The 27,568-nt window shown below is 37.9% G+C and overlaps 1 long non-coding RNA gene across 1 annotated transcript; it reads left to right on the top strand.

Moving 5' to 3' along the window:
* Positions 1-27,231, top strand: LOC140698261 (uncharacterized). The gene is made up of 6 exons (XR_012075905.1): positions 1-528; positions 746-989; positions 1,369-1,554; positions 12,232-12,313; positions 25,146-25,282; positions 26,110-27,231. It is a non-coding gene; the product is annotated as an uncharacterized lncRNA (long non-coding RNA).
* Positions 27,232-27,568: the final 337 nt, after the last annotated feature.

Genomic DNA, 27,568 nt, shown 5'->3' on the forward strand with positions numbered 1-27,568 from the left:
GCATGATGGACTGAGACACATGTTAAATGCCCCCTGGGAACTGCAGCCAAGACCTGCCCTTGGTCCCTTGTCTGTGTGTCTCCTGTGTGTCTGCGTGTCTCCTTGAAGCCTGAGCCGAGCCCACATGCTGAAGACATAGAACTGAGGGGAGGAGCTGGAAGAAAGAAAATCACTAGGCTTGGAGGATGTGAATAACACAAAGAAGGGCAAGGTAATGGTGGAGGAAGGTGGTTGCCAGAGGACCTGAGAATATGGACAAGTTGAGTTCAGGCAAGTGAAGGGAAACTGAAGAATGCACCCAGCACCATCTAGTTCTTCAAGTAGCAACCTGAGCTAATCAAGGAAGACTGGGAGGGGAACTTACTCCACAGTGAACTTGGGCACCTGCCAAGGAGATCCACAGGCTGAATCAGGGCTGGTTTATACTGCTGGGAAGCACCAGTTCCAAGAGGAAGAAATGTACCATGATGCTCTGCTCCAGACCCCAGCCTTGACCTTGAAGCTGGCCTCACAGTGGATGCCATCCAAGTAAGTGCGAGCTTAGAGGCATAAATGCTGTTTGGGAAAACATTAGAGGTGTCCATCTTTACCTTAAACAGTTCTGCCCTATGGCCAGAAGGGGCCAGTGTAGGGAGACCTGCATCTGAAGCAGAGATAGTCATGGTATTCTGCATTTACAGCTTGGAAGGCTTTATACAAAACAACCTCGCAGATATACATTGAGTGCTTCCTTTCCCTTATGCAGTGCCAAGAATGTGGATTTCAAATATCAGTAAGATTTTCGAGATGAAATCAAAGCACTGAGAGGAAAATCCAAGTGGATAATTTCAACAGAGCGTGGTTGTTCTCTCCGTTAGGGTGTTGCGGCAGCCCAGAGGATCGGGGGGTACACCAAGGACGTCTCCTCCTAATGACAGAGTGAAGCATTGGGAGGAATCCCTGAGGATTTCTGAAGGATGACTCTGAAGACTTCATCAGAGTCACCACAGGTGAGTGTCATAGGGCAAGAGAAGTACAGGACATTTTCCTCTCTAAGAAAGGGGATTCGCTACATCCTGGGAGAAGGCAGAGCATCCCTGAAAGGACAGTTGCACAGGAATGTAGTTGAGATGATGGGAGACTTGCAACCATTTTTATTCAATCAGTGAACAAATGTAGCTGAGAACATCCTCAGTGGTTGACTTGGTGCCAGGAGTCACGAACACAGAGGTGAGTAAAATATTACCCCAGATCTCACAGAGCTCTCCGTCTAGTAACAATGAAATCACGAGAGTGTAGCGGTAGTTGGTTCAATGGAGGAAGTGGCCAGCGCTGGCTAGGCATGACCTCAGGGGTGGTGCTGGTCCCTCTTCTGTTTTTTGCCAACAGCTATATGACCTGTCCTGGCTCAACAACCCTGCTCATCAGCCAGATATCAGATTTCGGCAACTCACGATACAAATAACACACGGGCTCCATCTTGGCTCAACGTAGTCAACACCGCCAAGGTCTCCAGAGAACACTGCTAGCACCGGTAGCTACTGCTGTGCCCTGGCCAGATGGAGAAGTCAGGAGGTAAGTTTAATGTGTCTTATAGATCCGTCCTTGCTGTAACGATTAGCGGTTAGCGGTTTTCTCTCTGAAAAGTTAACTATTTCCCGGACTTCAAGGTTCTCTCTCCATATCAAAAATAACTTAAATGTCATATTCCTAGGTCAGAAAAACTTGGTATTTTATCCTCAAGTTTTAGATCAGTTTGACACAACACTGTAAAATGACTATAATTCAATTTAAAAAATGTTAAAAAAAAAAAACTAAAACAAATTTAGATCAAATAACGAAAGTAAAAAAAGGAGTAAAGGAGATTCCAGGTTTACAGTGAGACTGTCGGGTGGTCTGGGACTAAAATCCCGACTTTTGATATTACAGTGGTTGATAAACCCAATGACTATTGTTTCCTTAAAAACAGAACAAGGCTCCGTAATCCCATCCTCTGCTTATCTTGTCATGTTCCATAAAAGGTAAGATTTCTCCTCATGTGGAAAACCTGGATTCTAAAAGAGTTGAGCTCCATGAAAGCACTGACTGAGCCCTTGTAGGTAAATCATTGCGCTAATTGCACTGAGAGATACAGAAGGAGGGTGTATAGATGTTCACTGAAAAGAGTTTTAAAATGACAGTTCTCAGCCCAGGTTCGGCGTCGGTAGGTGAGAACAACAGCAGACACGAATAGGCTCATCCTAGTGAAAGCAAGACACGAAGATTAATGACAGCCCCTGGTACTTACGAGCTGAAGAGTCAGGGCAGAAAGCAGCCAGAGGATCTGCTCCAGAAGGTGTGCAGGGTGCCAACTGTCGCAGTTCACATCACAGATACTTGTCATGGGCTCCCTCCTGGTGTTCCAGTTCTGCTCCTGTTTAAACTGCAGCAAATTCAAGAGAACAGGCAGAGGGATGTACGTGAAAATACTGAACCGTGTGGTTGGGCAATGAATCTCAACATTTTTAAGATCCCACTCAGAAAGTTCACTTTTAGGGAAATTAGAGCATGGGTGAGGTTTAGTGTCGTATAGTGGGAGAAAAATTATTGCATTTAACAGCACGTAATGATTTGTGAAGGCAGTATGTACCTAGAGGGACCCAAATAATGGCCCTACCGACCTAGTAACTAAAATACCCCCCTCACTTCCATTTGGTCTTACGGAAACAGGAGGCTCTTAATGCACTTCCATTAAAGAAGCTGGAAAACGCCTCTTCCTCTAAGGCCATGGAATAAAACAGATCCCACATTAGGTGACCTAAGGGAAGGCAGAGAAGATTTTATGACAATGGCCACAAGGCGGTGGAGGAAAATGGCTTGAAACTTTTGTAGCTGCAAATGAGTTGGCTCCGAAAAACATCACATCTAGGAAAAACATGTTTAGCCAAATTTTGGACCTCATGGACACGAGACATTTGGCCCATGATCTGCAGTCATTCTGTACTTAATTAATGTGTATTGTCTTGGACCAACAACAACTTTTTGGAGGAGGTCAGGAATCTGCACATGAGCACACACACCTGAAATGGAAATAGTATTTTTTTTAAAGGTGAAAATAATAAAGAAGTTATTTCTCATTTTCAAATGTTAGTCTTTCACCTTACTGAAGAATCGAATACCAAGATATTAACTATTACTGATGCTCACCAATATGCAGATTTAAACACAGCCTAAGATGACTTTGATGAACAGCAACGTAAAGCAACTCTTCATACCGATAGCAACAATGCCATTCCAGAATGTCAATGGAAGTAGTGAGTGAAATGAGACCACCTGTCAGATACCTAACAGGAAACAGGTAAAAGAAGGAAAGGGACCATCAGCCCGCTGTATACAGTGATATGTAACGTACTTAACTACCAAGTTCGTTGATCCCAGTTAATAAGAATAAATCTATGCTTCTACTGACTTTTGGGTCTAATCAAAAGGGCAGAGCATTAGGAAACAAGTATTTGAAGTATAAAAGGAATGGCAGCAAATTCTTTGTTCTTGGCTCAGAAGGCTCACTGTTTTTGAGATGTCAATTTTCCCCAGCTTGATTCAATGCAACACAACTAAAACTTGCAGTCGGTAGCTTTGATAGAAACTGATTGGCTGATTCTAAAATCAACGAATAGGGAAATACAAAGACCTAGCGTAGTCAAAACATTTTCTGTAAAATGAGGAGCAAAGTTGGATGGCTAGCTCTACCTGATTTCAAGAACTATTATAAAGGTGTAGTATCAAATCAGTGTGATATAACTGTAATGACAGGTCAGTAGATACAGAACAGAATAAAGAGTCCAAAAGTAAATCCATACGTATAAAGTGACCGATTTCTGGCCAATGCACAAAGGATACCCAGTGGAGAAAATATATTCTTTTCAACAAATTGGGAAGGGTGATCTATTTCTTTTTGCATTTCCCCCGAAAATGTAGGACCTTTTCAGTTGTCTACATTCCTAGAGAAGGGAGAAAATGCAGAAGCAAAGGGAAGCAGTCAAACATAAATAATGACAGTTGAATCATGAAACAAAGTCAAGGATCTTTAGTTCCTCCCTAAGGGATATAGAGAATAGTCTGAACCATACCTTGAGCTTTTTTGTAGATAATGTAACCCCTACGAGGTAGAAGAAGTAAACTACATGATGGTCAAACTTTAAACATGACATAAGTGCCACAGTCCTGAGAAATGGCCTCAGAAAAGGGGAGCAAACCAACCCTGGAACTACGTAGTAACTGTACTTAGAACGATCAAGGGGACACTGACCAAACCACCACTTGACAAACTTCAGGATGACTGCCGGAGCTCACTGTGCTGTTCTGCACGTAGCTCTCTCCCTCCGCATATACACGCCTGAAATTCCCCTTTAAAAGCTCTTGCCCTTTGATCAGTAGGGAGGAGTTGGTTTTGGACATGAGCTGTCTTCTGCCCCAGGTGCCAGCCTCCACAAGAAAATAAACTTTCCTTTTCTACCAACACTTGTCTCTTGACTATTGGCTTTCAAGGGATGAGCAGCCGGACCTGAGTTTGGTAGCAATTTGTCAGATATACGTATTACAAGTAATGTCTCCTGGTCCATTAACTAGCTTTCTACTTTTTAAATAGTCACTGTGATAAGCTTAGAGATTTAATATTTTATGAAATCCAGTTTATTCAGAATTTGTCTATAGTGAGTGCCTCGGTATTATGTGTAAGAAATTTTTGTCTATGCCTTAGCCAAGAAAATATTTCCATTATTCTTTGAATAGCTTTGTAACTTTTTGTTTGTTTATATTTTTTGTTCATAATTGCCAAAACATGGAAGAAACCAGGATATCCCCCAGTAGGTGAATGAATAAATAAACTGTGACAAATCCCAAAATGGTATGTCATTCAGTGCTAGAAAGAAGTGAGCTATCAAGCCATGAAAAGACATGGAGGAAGCTTAAATGCATATTACTAAGTGACAGAAACCCATCTGAGAAGGCAACATATGGAATGATTGCAACCACACGACATTCTGGAAAAGGCAAAACAATGGCTGTAGTACAAAGATCAGTGGTTGCCAGGGGCTGGGGGAGACGGAGGGATGAATAGGAGGTACACAGAGGATTTTTGAGAGTGGAAAGAAATGGTGCTATATTAACTGTAAAAGTGCTAAATGAATGAAAGTAGCAGTTTTTAAAAGTCTATTAAAACCAGTTCTGGAAATGGATGGTGGTGATGGTTGTACAACAGTGTGAATGTATGTAATGCCACTGAACTGTACACCCAAAAATGGCCAATTTTATGCAGTGGATATTTAACCACAATAAAAAAAATTTCAGTACATCTTTTCTCCAGTAATTTGAAAAGTCATATATTTTATCCAATACTAAATTGCCAAATGTATTTGAGTCTCTTTCTAGAATTTCTCTGATCTATTCCACTGGTTTCTTTTCTATTCATATACCAGTACTATTCTGTTTTCATTCTAAAGGCTTTATACTATTTAAAATTTTTTTTAATTTTTATACAGTTTTAAAGGTTACACTCCATTTATAGTGATTACAAAATACTAATATATTCCTCCTGTTGTACAATTCAGCCTTGTAGCCTGCCTTACACACAATAGTTAGTACCTCCAACTTCCCTGCCCTTTTACTGCTCCCACCCCACCTCTGGCAACCCCTCTGGCAACCACTAGTTTTGTTCTCTGCATATGTGAGTCTGCTTCTTTTTTGTTATAGTCACTAGTTGTGTGTATTGCTAGATTCTACATATAAGTGATATTATACAGTATTTGTCTTTTTCTGTCTGACATATTTCACTTAAAATGTTGTGATTTTAATGTACCATGTCCAATTAACTTTAGTGTATGAAGAGATGTGAGTTTTTAATATTAACTTATCTCTAAAGGAATAGTCGCTTGTTCGAGAACATTTTTCAGAAAAGCCTTTCATTACCCGAATGACACATATTGGTGATTTATTTAAAAAATCACATAATTGCATATGGATGTGGGTAAATATTTTCTTTTCTACACTTTCACATTGATGTATCTGTGTTGTGTTTACTTGCACTAAGACTACAGTGTCTTAATTACTACAATTTTAACATGAGTTTTGAAATCTAGTAGAATAACTCCTCTAACTTAATTCTTCTTCATAGTTGTCTTGGCCAGTTAGGTACTTGAATTTCCATATACATTTAATAATTAGTTTGCAAAATACCCCCAAAATGCCTGCTGCAATATTAGTTGGAATAATGTTGATTTGACATTCTAGCAATACTAAGTCTTCTAACCAATGAATATGATATATATATTTCTACTTGCATAGGTCTTCTTTAATGTCTCTCTGCAGTAGTTGTCAGGAGTCTTCAGTACTTGTGTTTTTAAGCATTTAATGATCGTGGATGCTGATCTCTTATGTCTTCTTGAATTTCATTTTCTAAATACTCACTACTAGTATGAAGAAATATAATCAATTATTAACAGCATCCTTGATGTATAATTTAGGTACAATAGAAAGCCCTACTTTAAAGTATGCAATTAAATTCACTTTGGTAGGTGTATACACTATTGATACTAGAGAGACAGCCAAGATACAGGATATTTCTGCTCTGTCACAACCTTCCGTGTGCCCCTTTGCAGCCCATCACTCCCTCAACCTTCAGACCCCCTGACAACCACTGTGACTGTAAATAAATATGTAATTTTAACAACTTTATATAAATGCAACCATATATGTACCCTTTCCTGTATGCCTTCCTTCATGTAGCAGAATGATTTTAAAATCTGTCCAACTTACTACATGCATCAACAGTTCACACCTTTTTATGGCTAAGTAGTATTCCTTTGTAGAAATATTTTTCTTTGTATTGCTTTATACGTTCACCTATCAATGGGCATCTTAGAGTTTACAGGTTTTGGCTATATGAATAAAGGTACTATGAATATTCCTTTGCAGATTGTTTTTTGGACATGTTGTATAAATGCCTAGCAATGGAATGGCTCTTCATATGATTGTTATATGTTTAACTGTATTTTGGCTTTTCAAAGTGGCTGTACCATTTCTCATTCCCACAAGTGGAAGAAACGTTTAGCTGCTTTACCTCTTCACCACATGTGGTATTTTCAGACTCAAATTTTAGGTATGCTCACTGTAGTATTACTTTCTTTCCCTGGTGACTGAGTTGAGCATCTTTTAATGTGCTTTTTGTCCACTTATATATCTTTTTTTTCCTGAAGTATTTCCTCAAGTCTTTTGAACAATTCTTTCATTGTATTGTCTAAGCAGACTAAGTATATATAAACAATAGAATGAAACCCACAGAACATTACTTTGACAAATTAAATAACAAAATAAAGGGAGAATAAATAAATGGATAACTTATTGAGGATTAGAAAACTTATATGGTTTAAGTGTCAGTTCTCACCAATTTAACCAACAGATGTATACAATCCCAATCAAACTTCCAGTACATATTTTCATAAACATTTACAAGCTAATTCTAAAATTTACATAGAAATTCAAATGTTCTTGATTTATCAAAGCAATTTTACACAAGAAGTAAAAGGGGACAACTTATATTGTTTCCAGAATTAGTATACAAATCTCTCACCCAATTTATAATAGATTTCTTTGTCTTTGTCTTCTTCTTACTCAGTTTTAAGAATTTCTACAGAATAGGAGTATAAGTCCACGTCAGATATAAGTTTTACAAATATTTTCTACTAACTGTGGCTTGATTTATTTACTTACTATTTCTTTTAAAGATTAAAAGTTTTCCATTTTTATGAAGCCTTATTTATCAATGTATAGTTTTGTTGATTATATACTTAATATCAATCTAAGAAATACCTGTCTAACATAAGCTAACAAATATTTTCCACTATGTTTCTTCTACAAGTTTTACAGTTTTATGGTTTACATTTATATTTGTGATATATCTGGAGTTGTTGCATATCGTGTGATCTGCTCATTTACTGGACTACTTTTCATACGGATGTAGATATCCATTAGTTGAAAAGGTTGAAATAGATCACCCTTCCCAATTTGTTGAAAAGAAGATACTTTCTCCACTGGGTTTCCTTTGTGCATTGGCCAGAAATCGGTCACTTTATACGTATGGATTTACCTTTGGACTCTTTATTCTGTTCTCTATCTACTGACCTGTCATTACAGTTATATCACACTGATTTGATACTACACCTTTATAATAGTTCTTGAAATCAGGTAGAGCTAGCCATCCAACTTTGCTCCTCATTTTACAGAAAATGTTTTGACTACGCTAGGTCTTTGTATTTCCCTATTCGTTGATTTTAGAATCAGCCAATCAGTTTCTATCAAAGCTACCGACTGCAAGTTTTAGTTGTGTTGCATTGAATCAAGCTGGGGAAAATTGACATCTCAAAAACAGTGAGCCTTCTGAGCCAAGAACAAAGAATTTGCTGCCATTCCTTTTATACTTCAAATACTTGTTTCCTAATGCTCTGCCCTTTTGATTAGACCCAAAAGTCAGTAGAAGCATAGATTTATTCTTATTAACTGGGATCAACGAACTTGGTAGTTAAGTACGTTACATATCACTGTATACAGCGGGCTGATGGTCCCTTTCCTTCTTTTACCTGTTTCCGTGTTTAAGTCTTTCACCTCCTTGGTTAGATTTACTCCTAGGTATTTTATTACTTTGGGTGCTATCCAACGCTTGTTATTTTTATTATTATTATTGCCATTGGTGAGTATAAAGTAGTATCTCATGTGGTTTGTCTTAAAATGTTGAAACAGGTTTTTCCCCTCTTTTTCAATTTTTGTTTTTAGTTGTGGTAAAATACATAAAACATAAAATTTACCTTTGTAATGATTTTTAATGATATAGTTCATTAGTGTTAAGTATATTCACATTGTGGTGCAACCAATTTTCAAAACTCCACCTTGCAAAACTGAAACTATGCCCATTCTCCCCTCCATTCAACCACCGTTCTGTTTTCTGTCTATGAATTTGATGACTCTAGTTACTTGTATTAATGGAATCCTGTGGTATTTGTCTTTTTGTGACTGGCTTATTTCACTTAGCATAATGTCCTTAAAGTTCATCCATGTTGTGGCATGTATCAGAATTTCCTTTCTTTTTAAGGTTGACTAATATTCCATGGTATATACACCACATTTTGTTTGTCCATTCACTTGTCGATGGACCCTTGAGTTGCCTCTGCCATTTGGCTTTGTGAATAACACTGCTGTGAACATGGACATACAAATATTTCTTCAAGACTCTCTTTTCAGTTATTCTGGTATGTGCCCAGAAATGGAGTTGCTGCATCATATATAAACCTACTTTTAATTTTTTGAGAAAATGTCATACTGTTTTCCATAGTGGCTGCATCAACAGTGCTGAAGCGTTCCAATTCTTCTACATCCTCACCAACACTTGTCATTTTCTGGGGTTTTTTTGATAATAGCCACTTAATTAGTGTGAGGTGATCTCTCACTGTGGTTTTGATTTCCATTTCTCTAATGACTAGTGATATTGAGCATTTTTTTATGTGTTTCTTGGAATCTTTTTATGTGTTTGTTGGCTTTGAGAAATGTACTACAGATCCTTTGCCCATTTTTGAATGGGATTGTCTTTTTATTTTTGAGTTGGATGAGTTCTCTATATATTCTGGATACAAATCCTTTTTACCAGATATATTACTTGCAAAACGATTTATTTTTAAATGTACTCTATTGAAGTATACTTTACATAGGATCTTTAATGTATAGCTGAATGTAGTTTGACAAATTTATACATCCCTGTAACTTTCATCCAGGGAAAGTTAAAGAACATTTTTGTTGCCCAAGATAATTCCCTTGGCATGCTTTGCAGTTATTCCCCCATTCCTCTTTGCCCAATGCAATGACTATTTTTATTTCTGTCAGTATACATTAGTTTTCTATGTTCTTGAAATTTATAAACACATTGTATAATATGCACTGCTTGTGTCTGGCTTCTTTCACTCAACATTATATCTGAGTCTCCTCTGTGTTACTGTTGTATGTATTCAGTTGATACTTTTTTATTGCTGAGTTTTAAATTTTGGTGACGTCCCATATCCACTGTTTTGTTTTTGTTTTTACAGTTAGTGCTTTTTGTGTCCTATATGAAAAAATTTTCCTGACCTCTCATTCCTCTGCCCCCAGGCTACCAAGATATTTACCTGTTTTCTTCTGAAAGATTTAGAATTTTAGCTTTCACATTTAGGCCTATGATGTGTCTCAAATTAATTTTTGTATAATATGCAGTGAAGTTGAGGGATAGTTGGTGTTCAGTTTTTTTCTCCCACAGATATCCAGTTGTTCCAGCACTTTTTATTGGAAGACTTTTTCTTCCCTTCACTGAATTCCTTTGGTTATTTGGTTAAAATAAATGTATGGTATGCATGTGGAGGTCTATTTTTGGACTCTGGTCTGTCGCACTGATCTGTTTGTCCATTCTAATGCCACTACTACCTTGTCTTTCATTACTGTAGCTTTTTATTTTAGTAAGTCTTGAAATTAGGTCAAGTTTGCCCTAGAGCTTTGCCACATTCTTTAGGATTGTTTTAGCTATTCTGAGTCCCATACATTTCCATATAGATTTTAAAGTAAGTTGTCAATTTCAATAACAAAGAAGCCCTCTGGGGGTTTTAATTGGGCTTACATTGACTCTATAGGACAATTGGTGAGAACTGTCATCTTAACATTTAAGTCTTTTAATTCATGAATGTGGTGTATTTCTTCCTCTGTTTAGGTCTCCTTTAGTCTCTTTCAGCAATGTCTTGTTTTAATATAGACGTTTTGCACAGTTTTATTAAAATTAGTATTTTAAAATAGTTATTATAAAATAGTATAGTTTTATTTTAATTTTTGAATTGTTCATTGCTAGTAGAAATAAATTTTATTTTGCATATTGAATTCACATATTGTAACCTTACCAGATTCACTTACTATTTCTGGTAATTTGTTTGTAGATTTTCTTGGATTTTCTATGTACACAATCATGTTACCTGCAAAAAAGAAAGTTTTACTTTTTTCTTACAATTTTTATCCCCTTTCCTTTTTCTTGCCTTACTGTACTGGGTAAGACCACCAGTACAGTGGTAAATAGTAGAGATTAGAATGGGCATCTTTGCTTTGTTTCAACTTTAGAGGAAAGTGTTAAATATTTCACTGTTATATTTGATGTCTGCTATAAGATTTTATATACAGCCTTATCAGATCAGTGAACTTCCTTTCAAATTTTAGTTTGCTGAGAGAGTTTTTTTTTATCATGAACAAGCGTTAAATTTTATGAAATGCAATCTGTGTATTTACTGAGATAATTACATGCTTTGTCTCCTTAATTCTGTTATTATGGTAAATTACATTGTTTGATTTCTTTTTTGAAAAATCTTTTATTATGGAATATTTCAAACACATACAAAGTAAATAGAATAGTATGATAAACTCCCAGGTTATCCATCACCTAACTTCTTATACCATCTGTACCTTCACCTAATCCCCGCACTTAAAATTTCCTTTCAGAGTTTTTATTTTGGATCTTCTCTGTTTGTCACTTTATCTCTCATTCCCCATTTTCTCCCTCTTCCGCCTTCCCTTCTTCCTCCTTCCCTTCTTCCTCCTACCTGTCCTTCTCTCCCTCTGCCTCTTCCCTTCCTATCTCCTCTTCCCCTCCTCTCTTCTCCTCTTCCCCTCCTCTCTCCTCCTCTTCCCCTTCCTGTCTTTCTCTTCTTTTCCTCCTCATCTTCCTCCTCTTCTGGTAAAATTGACGGATTCCTTATTATTATTTAATAAAGATAAATGAGCTCACATAAAATTCTTTCCTTGCATCCCCTTTCATATACTTCAAATTAGCAAAGTTTTCTGTATATAATTTAATCCATTAGGATACTACTGGCATTTTGTCAGGCACTGAAATGTTACACATTGGTCATGATTATAAATTTTATCACTGTAGTCCAAAATACGTAAATGTATTAACTGAAACTTACTTAATTGCAGAGCTTTCTTTCCTTTCTAAGACATGTTAGAGCACTGTGTCATTTTGCTGTTTTGGGTAAATAATCTGAAAATGAACTGCTTATGGCTATGCCTAACAAGTTGTGATATATTGTGGAAAAACAGGAATGACACAGGGCCAAAAAGATAACCTTTGAGTATTTTATATTCTTTGACTTTGGGCCCATGCAAGTTTGACTAAAATTTTAAGGTTTATATGGTTGTTTTTTGTTGTTATTGTTGTTGCAGGTTTTACTATCTGAAGAGGATAGAATGAAGAAAAGAGATGAGAAATCAGCTTGTCATGAAGCTTCTGAAGGAAAAAAAAAAGGTAATTTGGATGTTTCATGAGAAAATATCTTCAAACCAATGCTTATTTTGGCAAAATTTAAAAATTTTTTTAATGGTAAAATACAGCTGAAAGAAACAGGATGATGAATCTAATTTACACTCCCATCTTGTTTTAAAAGAGGAATATGATTGAGAGCCGAGGAATAGAAGTCATGTAGAGTAGCTAATGAAATGAAATGTGTGAAACGAAATGAAATGAGGCTTAATCTTTTCATTATCTGGGTGCTCTAAAAAGTAGTGATTATTTCATCAAAAGCAAATCATTGTTGATTTGAAGAGACTGTCACATTGTGTAAGTAAGAAATTAGAAAATCACATTCATTGAGTAACTACATTTTTCATATTAAAGGTATGAGGATGGGTCTGAACATACATATGCTATTCCAACTCTAAAAATTGCTTGGAAAAACTTTTAGAGCTATTAAAATTTGTTTTTCTAGGAGAAGATTGCATTAGCCCTACCCTTATCACCAGATTCCTCCAAACACTCATTGGCAGATGTCAGTAACATTTCAAACAACACTTCCACGGGGATCATCAGTCACCCAAACGTGTACTCCCATGGCCAGGCTCCACATCCAGTAAAAACACATGCATTTGTCTTCTTTCTCATCTACCCCCAAATTTAAAGCAAATAAGCAAAACACCCCCAAACCTAGGCAGCTACCAGAGAAGAGGTGGAGATGGGGCTGAGGGCAGGAGCTGCTGGAGCACAGCAATCACACATTTTCTCCTCCAGCCTCTTGCTCCCCTCCCCATCTTAAACAGGCATTAAAGGTACAATTACATATATAGCTCTTAAAGCAATCAATATAATGAGTTTTGACAATATTCCTCTGCAACCACCATCTGAAAAAAAAAAGATCTAGACCATGCTATCACCCCAGGAGGTTTCTTCCTGCCCATTCCAGTCTGTTCCCTCTCTTCCCAAGGAAACATGTTTCTAATTTCTGTCCTCATAGATTTGTTTAGCCTGGTCCTGGACTTCATATATATGAAATCCTATTGTAATATACTGTTCTATGCCTGATTCCTTTTACTCAGCATATTTCTAAGATTTATCCATGTTGTTGATAACTTCAGTAGCATGTTCCTTTTAACTGCTGAGTAGTATTTCATTATATGAATGCACCACAAATTTTTTCAAGACTTTAATTTTTAGTGCAGTTTTAGGTTTACAGGAAAACTTAGAGGAAGGTAAAGAGGTTTTCGATATCTCCGCTGCCCCTACACATGCATAGCCTTCCCCATTATCAACGTCACTCACCAGAGTGGTACCTTTTTTTTTTTTTTTTTTTTTTTTTACCAAGGATGAGCTTACACTGACACATCATAACCACCCAAAGTTCATAGTTTACCTAAAGATTTATTCCTGGTGTTGTACAATCTGTGGTTTTGGACAACATGTTTCCATCTTTTTATACTATCATACACAATATTTTCACTGCTCTAAAAAATCTTCTGTGTTCTCTTCATCTTCTCCAACCCCCACCCTCCAATCCCTGGCAACCATTGATCTTTCCAGTGTCTCCATATTTTTGCCTTTTCCATGATGTCATATAATTGGAATCATATCATATATAGCCTTTTCAGATTGGCTTCTTTCACTTAGTAATATGCATTTAAAATTCTTCCATGTCTTTTCATGGCTTGATAGCTCATTTCTTTTTAGTGCTGAGTAATATTCCATTGTCTGGATGTACCACTGTTTACATATCCACACACCAAGTGTAGGACATTTTGGTTGCTTTCAAGCTTTAGCAGTTATGAATAAAGCTGCTCTAAACCTTATTCTTAGATGGATATAAGTTTTTAACTCCTTTTGGTAAATACCAAGGAGCACAATTGCCTGATTGTGTGGTATGAGTATGTTTACTTTTGTAAGGAAGGACCAAGCTGTCTTCCAAAGTGGCTGTACTATTTTGCATTCCCACCAGCAATGAATAAGAGTTCCTGTTGCTCCACAGTTCTGGGTTTTGGCTGATCTAATAGGTGTGCAGTAGTATCTTATTATTGTTTTAATTTGCATTTCCCTGATAATATATGATATGGAGCATCTTTTTATATGGTTATTTGCTACTTCTATATCTTCTTTGGTGTTAAGGTCTTTGGCTTATTTTTAAATCAGGTTATTTTCTTATTGTTCAATTTTCGGAGTTCTTTGTGTCCTTTGTCAGTTGTGTCTTTCGCAAATATTTTCTCCCAGTCTGTGGTTGTCTTCTAATTCTCTTGATATGATTGCTTTTTGCAGGGCCAAGTTTTTAATTTTATTGAAGTAAAGCTTATCAATTATTTCTTTCACACCACAATTTTTTAAACATATTCTTCTGTTCTTGTACTTTTAATTTATTTCCAATTTGGGACCTTTATAATAAACACTGCTGTGACTATTTGTGTAGATACATGCTTTTAGTTCTCTTTGGTAGATACCTCAAAGTAGAATTATTAGGTCATAGGGTAAAGGTATATTTAAATTTATTAGAAACAACTAAGTTCTACAGAGTGTTGTACTGTTTTACCAGCAATGTATGACAGGTCAAGTTGTTCCATATTCTCGCTACCATCTGACATTGTTAGAGTTTTTTTACTGTGGCCATTCTGATGCATAGGAAATGGTCCCTAATTGTGGTTTTAATTTACATTTTTTTGATGACTGATGATGTTTAGTACCTTTTCATGTGTCTATTTGACATCATATGCATTCTTTTTTAATTGAAATATAGTTGATGTACAATATTATATTAGTTTCAAGTGTATAACATAGTGATCCAATATTTTTGTAGATTATACTCCATTTAAGGTTATTATAAAATATTGGCTATATTCCTTGTGCTATACAATATATCCTTGCAGCTTATTTATTTTGTACATAGTAGTTTGTACTTCTTGATTCCCTACCCCTCTTCCTCCCCTACCCACTTCCCTCTCCCGAGTGGTAACCACTAGTTTGACCTCTGTATATGTGATTCTGTTTCTCTTTTCTTATATTTATTCATTTGTTTTATTTTTCAGATTTCACATTTAACTGATAACATACAGTATTTGTCTTTGTCTGTCTGGCTTATTTCACTTAATATGTTACCCCCTATATCATCCATGTTGTTGCAAATGGCAAGATTTCATTTCTTTATGGCTGAGTAATATTCCATTGTGTATACATACCACATCTTGTTCATTCATCTGTTGATGGACACTTGTGTTGTTTCCATTTCTTGGCTATTGTAAGTACTGCTGCAGTGAACATCAGTGTGCATATATCTTTCAAAGGAAATTGCAAACATCAGTAAACCTCTCTCAGTAGTTCGGCATACATGTCACTAACTAGAGCTCAATATTTGTTGATAGTATTTTTCTTTTCAGGAAAACTTAAATGAATATATTTTATACATATGATTTGTAATATTAACTTATTAAGGTCAGTGACTTTACCAGGGTAAACTTTTGATCATTATAAATAGATAATTTTGAAATTGGAATATTGCATAGTAATTTATTCCTCCATTTTATTTTGCTTGCACAGTATTAAAATGATTGATGATTGATCAAAATAAGTAGTCACAAACAGTAGCAGGTTTAAAAAATAACTCAGGTTGTAATTTAGGTCACTCTTCAAAGACTTTAATTCTAAAGCTGGAAGAAAGTATGTTAGACATTTTTCATTTTAAATTGGAATCAAAATAGTGTGTAATAAGAGTTCAGATTTTTTTCATATATGTAATAGTTGAGCATAACTTCCCCAACTAACAATAAATACTAAAAGTGTCTGTAAGTGTTTGCTGGTTATTGTACAACCGATCATTGCAACGTGAAGAAAATTTCTCCCAAAGAGATGAGCATTATACATTGATTGAGTGTACTGTATTATCTACTCATCTGTACAATTTTACAATCTGGATTTTTAGAAAGGAGCTACCATCTACCTAGTCAACCACACATACATTAAAAAGAAGTTTATATCATGTGCACAGCAGTGGCAGAAGCAGCTCTATTCAGAGAGCTGAGTTTCTGCCAAGGAAGGAATTAGGAAAATGCACTCCTACCCCCACCCTGGAATGCCACACTCAGGAATCAGAGGAGGCCCCTGGCAGCCAGGCCCAGCAGGCTTGACACATAAGTCTTTCTGATCTCTCCCTGGGAACACCCTGCTCTGTGCTGTCTGCTGTGGTGGCAGGAAGCAGTTCTGTTTCTTTGCACATTATGGAGGGCACCACCACCCTGAGGATTGTCAGAAGCTGGGGGGGCCAGTGCTTGTTTTGCTTCAGGGCACTAGGCTAGTTGGAACTCCTTGGAGAATCCAGCTGGAAAAAGTCACAAAACCCATGCAAGGCATCCTAAATAACCACACTTAAATTAAGGTGAGGATTGCCCCTGGGAGAGGCTCAGGGCCTTCAGTCCAGCAGTAATCGGTACTTCAATCACTTTTACAAGGAGGGAAAGAAAGTTTCTGGAATACTCAAAAACTGCCTCAGTGACCTGATTCCACTGGAATGGGCCCAGGCAGCCCTGAGGAGGTCGGGCTGCAGTTGTGGTGGGGTATTCTTGGAGTAAGGAGACACTTAACTTGGAACATATGGGTCACTTGGCTTTGAACAAGTCGTCTAACCTCAATTTTCTCATCAGGAAATGGGTTGCTGTGGTAAGCACTTCATGAAATAATCTGTGCAGAAGCATCTAACACTAATTCTCAGCATAAGTTACTTGATCTGAATACAGCCTCCTAAACAAAATGGGTAGTGCTTGACATACCAACATGCTCTGAGTGGGGAAAGGAAAAGAGAAAAAGGAAGTTTTTAAGTGAACTGTTACCAAATAAATTGGAGGTGTTCATGCAGCTGTAGCTATTATTACCTCACCTTTCAGAATTGAAAGGAACCTGAAACGTTACCTAAGATAATGCTGAGGTAAACACTGGTAACTTCTGCTTTCTTAGGGCTGGTGATAGATCCTGTGTACTTCTGAGGAGGCCAGATCACAAGCTGGCCTTAAACATATGTAATGGATAGCTTTTAGTCTTGCCTGACTAGTTTTTCGTTTTTAATTTTTTAAATTTTTTTTTGGTGGGGGGAGATCATTAGGTCTGTTTATTTACTTATTATTAGTTTGTCTTTTCTTTTTTGGATGGAGGTAGTGGGGATTGAACCCAGGACCTAGTAATGCTTGCTAAGCATGCGCTCTACCACTTGAGCTATACCCCCCAGTTCTTGCCTGACTGGTTATCCATTCCTCCTTTTATGCTTATAGCACCCAGTCTTCCTCTGTCATGCTCAGTCCGTTGGTCCTGGGAGAGAAGAGTCCACCCCAGTTCCAGAAGTGGACTTGTAAACCAGGCCTGGCCAATCAGAGCATTACATTTAGGGCAGATTCATTAATTGGCCAACCTAATGCTCATTCTCAAACCCCTTCTTCCCAGTCTAACTCAACTGGAGAGTCTAGACAAGCAAATACTTGGCTCCCCAGCCTCCCTTGAGGGTAGGAGTAGCCTTGTGACCCAGTTATGATCAGTGAGCTGAGAGCAGAAGTCTGCTGGGCACTTTTGGGGAAGATTTGCCTTCCCCAAAGAGGGACATTTGCTACCCATAGCGTCTTTTTTCCTGCCTAGTACCAGCATGTGATTTTTTGGAACTGCAGCAGCCATCTTGCAATCGTGAAGAAAAGGCCAAAGAACTATCAAAAATGTCAATCCACTGAATCATCAGCAGTGACGCTATCCCACATACCTTTCTATGTGAGGGGCACGAACTACACTTTGCTTTATCGAGTTCTCTGTTGTTTGCACTCAAAGGCATCTCTGACTGGTAAAATACCTCCTTGACTGCACTGACTGATTTAAGGATGGCCATGTGACTTGAGTTAGACCAATTAGAGCCAATGAGACTCAATTTTAGGACTTTCTCTGGACTGTTAGTATAATAAGTTCTCTACCTCTAGATCTGAAAGTAAAAAAGATGGAAGTCTAGGACGGGTGGCAGCCACCTTGCCCCAGCATGGGATCAGCCAGTATGAGAATGAAGCCAGTAGAGGGGAAAGCATGGATGAGGCAGGGAGAGAAAGTGAGTTATGACATCCTTTGAGTCCTTGATCCAGATTTGCCTGAAATGAGGGTGCCTCTGGGCTTTTTTAGTACGTGAGCTAATAAATTCCTCTTTGGCTCGAGCTTGTCTGAGATACGAGCATCCTGTCGGGTGTCACAACCTGACCAATGCTTGGCAGCATATTTTCTTCTGCCTCCACTGCCTCAAGTGATATTTAAGTACCTAAGAGCAGCGCTTAATATCCATCCCTTTCTAGGGAGTCCCCTCCTCCCCGGCATCTCTGTTGAGATTTTTGTGTCTCATCTACAAGGACATGCCTCTGCTCTGGGTGAGAAGAGAGGAAAGATCCCAGACATTTTAGGGGAGATTTCCCAGCACAAGGAAGTACATGATTCCTCTCTGATTGAAATTCGTGACGAGGCTGTCCAGAGAGGTAGGGAAGGGGAGACTAGAGGAAGTTGCTGGGAGGAAGGATAATTTGGTTTATTAAAATTAAATTTTTTCCAACTTTTCCCCCACCTTACCAAAGTCGTACAGTAAACATAAAAAAGAAAAAGAGAGATCACTATGTTTCTCAAGCAATTTTTCTTTTCTTTGCCTAGTCTTCTTTATTTCTTTATATCTTCTGGCAAGCATTGTCTTTGATAATCAGAATAAAATGATGGTTGAATCAGTTTGATGGCAACAAACCAAGCTTTCAAGGCCAAGGGATAGCAAGAGTCTGGCCCGTTGCCAGGAGACGGGATGTCAGTCCTCACTCCAGTACCTACAGCTGTGTGATCCCTTGGATTCTCCATTTCCTCGCCTACAGAGATAATAGTACCTAAGTACCTCACTACCTACCCACCTACCTCACTATGAGAATTAAATGAGATAGTATTAATATTTCCAGTACTAAACTAATACTTGTTTCTTGTGCTTCCTGTTAGAATGTTGGAATAGGGAGTTCAGACATGAGTGACTGAGGGTGAGGGGTGCCAGCAGGAAAGGTTGGGGGGAGAGCCTGGCCAGTTACCTACCAGTCACACCTCGTTATCACAGTGCCTGTCACATCCCCACCTCCACCAGTTCCATCTCTCCTTCTGCTTAGTGATGTTTTATTTTTACTCCTTTGTCTTTTCCAGCTTCACCTGTTTCCCCTGCTGGTTCTGCTGTCTACAGCTCTGTGTCTCTCTTCTCTTCTCTCTCTTCCTCTCTAGAGACTAATTATCATTCACAGACATGTTCTTTAGGGTTATGTCATCAAGATTTAAAAATCTGAATGGCAAGTAAGTTTCCTGGTCTTAAGTTTCTCCTTTGAAGTCTTTTCAAGGAGCCACCAGGAACTGATGGAGGCATGACAATGGGGCCTGGGGGCTGTTGCTGCTATGAGGGAAGGGGCAGCATGCCCCACAATTCCCAGACAACCCTTGAAGAATCCCCTCTGAGGTTTTCTCCCAAGCCTGTCTGGAGACTCTACAAGAAGGATGGAGAATGTGGGCTTCTTCACCTACAGAGAGATCACGGCCACACAGATGCTCAGAGCTCCACTGACAGAGCCGCACTCTGCCCGCTCACCTTCCCGCACCGTGCACTTACCCTGCCCCCACATGTGTCATAGATTCTGCTCTGCACACTCACAGATAGGTCTGTGCTCACACTCAGCCCACAAACCAGAGACACATGACAACAATAAGTACTTACTACATGCCTGTTGCATACGAAGAGTTCATATGCATTTTTCTCTAACCGTTACTCAAATTTTACAAAGTAAGTTATTAAGCCGTCTCTCCTTTCTATTGTATGGGTCAGGACCCAGGTTCAGGATGTTAAGTAACTGGCTTAAAGTCAAACAGTTAGTAAGTGTCACAGCCAGGTTGTAACCCAAGTCTGTCAAGCCACTGTGTCTCCCCTTGTGCCATCTGCCATCTGGTGTACGGCTGTCTGAAGCTGGGCCCATTTTTCTATTTCCTGGCCAGCTACTGTATGGGAAGAACTCCAAACTGGTTTGATTCTAAAAGGAAGAGCCACTTACCTCTGTCAAGCAATTTGATTTTCTGCAGAGGAAACTTAGTACTTAAATGAGTTTGATCACTGTTCCTCCCTCCTCCATCTCTCTTTACTATTTGCTGGAATTGATTTTTTGATTGAAAAGTAAGCTTTAACCAGTCACTTCATTAGTCACTGGAAACCATTGCAGCCAAATGGCAAGGAGAACATCCAAGGAGAAATGCAGAGCCGAACCACTGCCTTCAGCCCCTTGTCCAGCCCTTGTAGGAAGCAGCTCCTACAGCATGCACAGAGCAGGGGTCTCAAAGGAGGTGCAGCTTCCACCAGCCAGCAGCAGTTACGTCTGTCTAAGTAAAGGTGGTTTCCCACAGCTCCAGCCTGGGGAAAGCCGTTCCAGAGGTGAAGGAGCAGGCATGATTATTTGGCTTCTTTTCTAATGAAGTTAAAGTTTATTATTGGAGGACTGAGAAAAAGGGGAAATAACCCAGTACGTTAACTCCTGGCCTTCCATGCTGCTTTCTCAAGTCCCAAGTTGGAAGAAATGGAATGGCGTCTACCAAAGAGGCCTGGCTGAGAAGATCTCTGCACCTCCAAACGCTCTCATCACCTACAGACTCGTGTGCCTGCTCACGCGCGCACACATGCGCGCGCGCGCGCACACACACGGACTCCAGAAACACAGAGATTTGCATATCCTCCTCTCAACATATTAGTGATTCAACTAGCATTTGTAGGATTGGATTCTGTCAAGAGGACACACGATGGAGTGGAGACAAAGGAATTAATTTTGTTGTTGTTGAATAAAAAAGTAAGTGAACAAATAAACCTGTGTTCATTCAGTGTCTATCTGTTTAGCACCTACTATGAGCTGGATTCTATATATAAGCAAACAAAGCACAGTCCCATTCCCTAGTATGTTTATTCAGGGAGATAAACAACTAAATGGGTAATTTCAATACCCTGTGAATAGTACTATGTTTGAATTTACTCTCTTCACTCTTTCACGCCCATATTCCGCCCAAACTGCCTTTGCTAAGTTCATGTTGCCAAATTTGATGGTCGCTTCTTGGCCTTTTACTTCACCTGCTGGCAGCATGTTATATAGTTCTTTGGAGTCCAGGTGGTAAGGCAGTCAGGAGTGTGGGCTCTTGAGCAAACGCAAGTTCAAAATCCCAGCTCCACCACCACTAAAGCTGTGTAACCTTGAGAAAGACTTTCAAACTCTGTGACTTGAGTTTGTCATTGTAACCTGGGGATAATGATAATATCATCTAATTCGTAGTGCTGTGAAGATTAAAGTGTATTAAGGACAGTAGTCTTAGCAGCAGCAGTAGTGGTAGCAATAGTGGTAGTACTTGGTGGTGGTGGTGGCGGCGGTGGTGGTGGTACTTCCTTGACTTGGCTTCGAGGATCTCACACTCACTCGTCTTTTTTCCTACTTCACTAGCTGCTTCTCCTAATACCTTCTGCTGTTTTCCTTGTCATTCCTCTGATCCTTAAAACTGCCCCAGATCCCTGCCGATGTACCCCTTCTCTAACTGCATTGCTTTCTTGGTGAGCTCACGCAGTCTTAGGATTTTAAATACCATCAGTGGTAAATGCTGTGCTGCACCACCCAGATACCCCTTCAAGGAAGGACTTTTGCCCCAGCTACTAAGGGTACAATCAGTGGACAACCTTCAGCAGTCAGCCCTTTCAGGTGTTGCCTCAGCTACACAGAGCCACTTTGTCCAAGACCATGTCTGTCTGGGGATGGTCAATGTTCAGTAACTGGTTGAGGCAAGAGTATAAAGGACTTGCTGTTTAACCTCACACAGGACAACTCTGACAGGCTGTTTCAGCTCCAGATCTCCCCATGGAATCAGCCGAGGCTCTCAGGCCTGTGTTGTGACTCAGCTCCCCCTGCCAGTCCTGCTTCCTCCTGCCTTCCAGAGGTGTTGAACCAGGGACGTTCTCTATCAAACATCTTGATCACTGAAGTCTGCTTCCCAAAGACCTCAAATTTTGATGCTATTTTTATGTTGATGACTCAAATTTTGTATCAACAGTCCAAGCCTCTCCTCTGAACTCCAAATGAGACAGTCTGCTGCCTCCTTGGAAATTTAAGATACCTCAAATTTAACGTATCTAAAACCGGGCTCCTACTCTCCCATTTCCAAAACCTTTCCTTCTTTTCTCAGTAAATGACAGTTTTTTTCAGTTGTTCAGGCCAAAAACCTGGAGCAATACTTGATTCTTCTCTTTATTTCATACCCTGATTCCTGTGATCAGCAAATCCTATCTATCCTACCATCAAAATATATTGAAAATCTGACCATTTATCATTTTCACTGCTAACAGCCTAGCCTCCATCACCATTATCTCTCCCTTGGATTATTTTATTACCCTTCTAATTGGTCTCCCTGTTTTTCTTGTCCTCTTCTACATTCTATTTTATTTTATATTTTTGTGTATGTCAAACTACAGATTACTCTTTATTGAAGTATAGTTGACTTACAATATTGTGTTAGTTTTAGGTATACAGCATAATTGAGTATTTTTGCAGATTATATTCCATTATAGGTTATTTCAAGATAATGGGTATAATTCCTTGTGCTATACAGTAAACCTTGTTGCTTATCTATTTTATATATAGTGTGTTTGTCTGTTAATCCTATACCCCTAATTTGTCCCTCCCCACTTCCCTCTCCCCTTTGGTAACCACAAGTTTGTTTTTCATGTCTGTGAATCTGTTTCTGTTTTGCATATACTTTCATTTGTATTATTTTTTAGATTTCATATATAAGTGATATCATATAGTATTTGGCTTTCTCTGACTTATTTCACTAAGCATAATATTCTCTGAGTCCATCCACATTGCTGCAGATGGCAGTATTTCATTCTTTTTTATGGACAAGTAATATTCCATTGTGTGTCTATGTGTGTGTGTGTGTGTACAACATCTTCTTAATCCAGTCACCTATTGTTGAGCACGTGAATTGCTTCCATGTCTTGGCTATTGTAAATAGTGCTGCTATGAACATTGGGGTACATGTAACTTTTTGAATTAGTGTTTTCGTATTTTTCTGGGTATATATTTATATTAGGAAGTGGAATTGCTGGATCATTTAGTAGTCCTATTTTTAGTTTTTTGAGGAACCTCCATACTGTTTACATCTATGCTGGTACAGTGGCTGTACCGATTTACATTCCCACTGATAGTGTGCAAAGGGCTCCCTTTCCACCACATCCTCTCCAACAGTTGTTATTTGTAGACTTTTTGATGATAACCATTCTGACAGGTGTGAGGTGATAGATACCTCATTGTAGTTTTGATTTGCATTTCTCTAATAATTGGCAATGCTGAGCATCTTTTCACATGCCTCTTAGTCTTCTGTATGTCTTCTTTGGAAAAAAATGTCTATTCAAGTCTTCTGCCCATTTTTAAATTGGATTCTTTGGGGTTTTTTGATAATGAATTGTGTGAGCTGTTCATTTATTTTGGATATTAGTCCCTTGCTAGTTGCATCATTTGAAAATATTTTCTCTGATTCTAAAGGTTGTCTTTTCATTTCGTTGATGGTTTCCTTTGCTTTGCAAAAGCTTTTAAGTTTAGGTAGGTCTGATTTGTTTATTTTTGCTTTTATTTCTTTTGCCTTGGGAGACAAATACAAGAAAGTATTGCTGTGGTTTATGTCAAAGAGTGTTATGCCTATGGTCTCTTCTAGGAGTTTTATGGTTTCATGTCTTATAGTTAGGTCTTTAAACCATTTTGAGTTTATTTTTGTGTATGTTGTGAGGGAATGTTCTACTTTCACTGTTTTACATTTGGCTATCTGATTTTCCTGGCACCACTTGTTGAAGAGAATGTCTTTCTCCATTGCATATTCCTGCCTCCTTTGTTGTAGTTAATTGACCATAGGTATGTGGGTTTATTTCTGGACTTTCTGTTCTGTTCCATTGATCTATGTGTCTTTTTTTGTGCCAGTAGCATACTGTTTTCTTACATTGTATTTTAGATCAAGAAGCCAGAGTAATAGTGCTAAATGTAAATCATACCATGTCACTCCTCTGCTCAGCACCCTCCAATATAAGAAGATGAATAAAGTTGGTAAATCTCTCTCCAAATTGATCAGAAAGAAATAGATACTCCTCTGCTCAGCACCCTCCAATATAAGAAGATGAATAAAGTTGGTAAATCTCTCTCCAAATTGATCAGAAAGAAATAGATAAGACATAATTTATCAATATCAGCAATGAGAGAAGACATCACCACAGATCCGATAGCTATGAAAAGGATAATAAGAGTATTATTACCAATTTTTTGTCAATGCATTTGACAACTTAGATACAACAGATAAATTTCTTGAATGACAAAAGTATCAAAGCTCACTCAGAAAAAAAATTAAAAGGTAACCTTAGTAGCCCTATAAATTCAACTTATAGTTAAAATCCTTCCCACAAAGGAAACTTCAAGCCCAGATGGTTTCAGTGGTGAATTCTATTGCATATTTAGTGAAAAATAATACCAGTTACACACAAACTTTTAGAAGATTGAACCCTAGGATATACTTCACAGTTCATTCTGTGACACCGGAAATATCCTGATACCAAAACCAGACAAAGGCATTATAAGAAGAAATAATTACAGACCAATATTCCTCATTATATAAATATAATAATTCTTAACAAAAGTTTAGCAAATCCAATAATATAGAAGGATTGTACATCATGAGCAAGTGGGGTTTATCCTGGAGTACAATGTTGGTTTAATGTTTGAAAATCAATCAATGCAATTAATTGTATTAACAGATTAGAGATTAAAAAGTACCATTACAATAGGAACAGAAGATATGAATCCAGAATCTGTTACTGATAAAAATGGTTGGCAAGATAAGAATGGAAAGGAACTTCCTGGTAAAAGGCATCTATGGAAAGAAAACTCCCAGGTAACATCATACTTTGGATTGAATGGTTATGCCTAAGATCAGGAACAAGGCAAGGATGTCCACTCTCAGCATTTTGGTTTAGAATATTAATGGAGGTTCTCATCAATGCAATAAGGCAAGAAAATAGTGTAAGACCATCAAGATTGGAAAGAAAGGAGTAAAGTAGATTATCTTAGTCACAGACAACATGGTCAACTCTACAGAAAATCCTTTGGAATCTTAAAAAAAAAAAGTCTATTAAAACTAAAAATTAAGGTTAGCAAGTTTGTGGGACACAAGACCAATATACAAAAAATCAATTCTATTTCAAAAATCAAGTTCTAATTCTATAGAATTAGCATTGGACACTGGAAGTAGAAATTTTGAAAAGCAGTACTATTTTCAGTAGCACCAAAACACATTTAAAACTTTAGAATATCCTTGTCTTGTCCCAGAGTTTAGTGGGAAGCTTTTGAGTTTTTCACCGTTGAGTACTATGCTGGCTGTAGGTTTGTCATATATAGCTTTTATTATGTTGTGATATGTTCCCTCTATACCCACTTTGGCAAGAGTTTTTATCATAAATGGATGTTGAATTTTATCAAATGCTTTTTCTGCATCGATTGAGATGATCATGTGGTTTTTGTCCTTTCTCTTGTTGATGTGATGTATTACATTGATTGATTTGTGTATGTTGAACCAGCCTTGTGTCCCTGGGATGAACCCCACTTGGTCATGATGTATAATCTTTTTTATGTGTTGTTGGATTCTATTTGCTAAAATTTTGGTGAGGATTTTGGCGTCTATGTTCATCAGTTATATTGGCCTATAATTCTCTTTTTTTGTAGTGTCTTTGCCTGGTTTTGGTATCAGGGTGATGGTGGCTTCATAGAATGAGTTTGGGAGTATTCCCTCCTTTTCAATCGTCTGGAAGAGTTTGAGAACAAGCAATTCTCCAAGGAAGACATGCAAATGATCAAAAAGCACATTAAAAAAAATGCTCAATATCACTAATTATCAGAGAAATGCAAATCAAAACTACAGTGAGGTATCACCTCACACCAGTCAGAATGGCCGTCATTCAAAAATCCACAAATGACAAAAGCTGGAGAGGCTGTGGAGAAAGGGGAACCCTCCTACACTGCTGGTGGGAATGCAGTTTGGTGCAGCCACTATGGAAAACAGTGTGGAGATTCCTCAAAAGACTAGGAATAGACTTAACATATAACCCAGGAATCCCACCCTGGGCTTGTATCCAGAAGGAACTCTACTTCAGGATGACACCTGCACCCCAATGTTCATAGCAGCACTATTTACAATAGCCAAAACATGGAAACAGCCTAAATGTCCATCAACAGGTGACTGGATAAAGAAGATGTGGTATATTTATACAATGGAATTCTATTCAGCCATAAAAACCGACAACATAATGCCATTTGCAGCAACACGGATGCTCCTGGAGAATGTCATTCTAAGTGAAGTAAGCCAGAAAGAGAAAGAAAAATACCATATGAGATCGCTCATATGTGGAATCTAAAAAACAAAAACAAACAAACAAACAAAAACAAAGCATAAATACAGGACAGAAATAGACTCATGGACAGAGAATACAGACTTGTGGTTACCAGGGGGGTGGAGGGTGGGAAGGGATAGACTGGGATTTCAAAATTGTAGAATAGATAAACAAGATTACACTGTATAGCACAGGGAAATATACACAAAATGTTATGATAAATCACAGAGAAAAAAATGTGACAATGAGTGTGTATATGTCCATGAATGACTGAAAAATTGTGCTGAACACTGGAATTTGACACAACATTGTAAAATGATTATAAATCAATAAAAAATGTTAAAAAAAACTTTGGAATAAATCTGACAAAAGATTTGTAAGACCTGTGCACTGAAAACTATAAAACATTACTGAGAGAAATCAAAGAAGTTCTAAATAAAATAGAGAGATATACGGTGTCCATTGATTAGAAAATTCAGAATGGTTAATAATGCAGTTCTCCCCAAATTTATCAATGGAGTCAATGCAATCCTAGTCAAAATCCTCTTCAAACTTTTTTTTTCACAGAAATTGATAGGCTGATTCTAAAATTCCTACTAAGTTAAAAAAAAAGTCTAACATTAGAATAAACAATAACTTGAAGATTATGAACAAAGTTGTAGGACTTAACTACCTGATTCAAAATTTATAAAGCTATAATAATTGGGATAGTGTGGTATTGATGTAAAGATAGCTAAACCAATTGATGGAACAGAAAAGAGAGTCTAGAAATATATGTATACAATAAATTTTTA

Source organism: Vicugna pacos, chromosome 9 (assembly GCF_048564905.1).
Source record: "Vicugna pacos chromosome 9, VicPac4, whole genome shotgun sequence".
NCBI classification, from domain to species: domain Eukaryota; kingdom Metazoa; phylum Chordata; class Mammalia; order Artiodactyla; family Camelidae; genus Vicugna; species Vicugna pacos.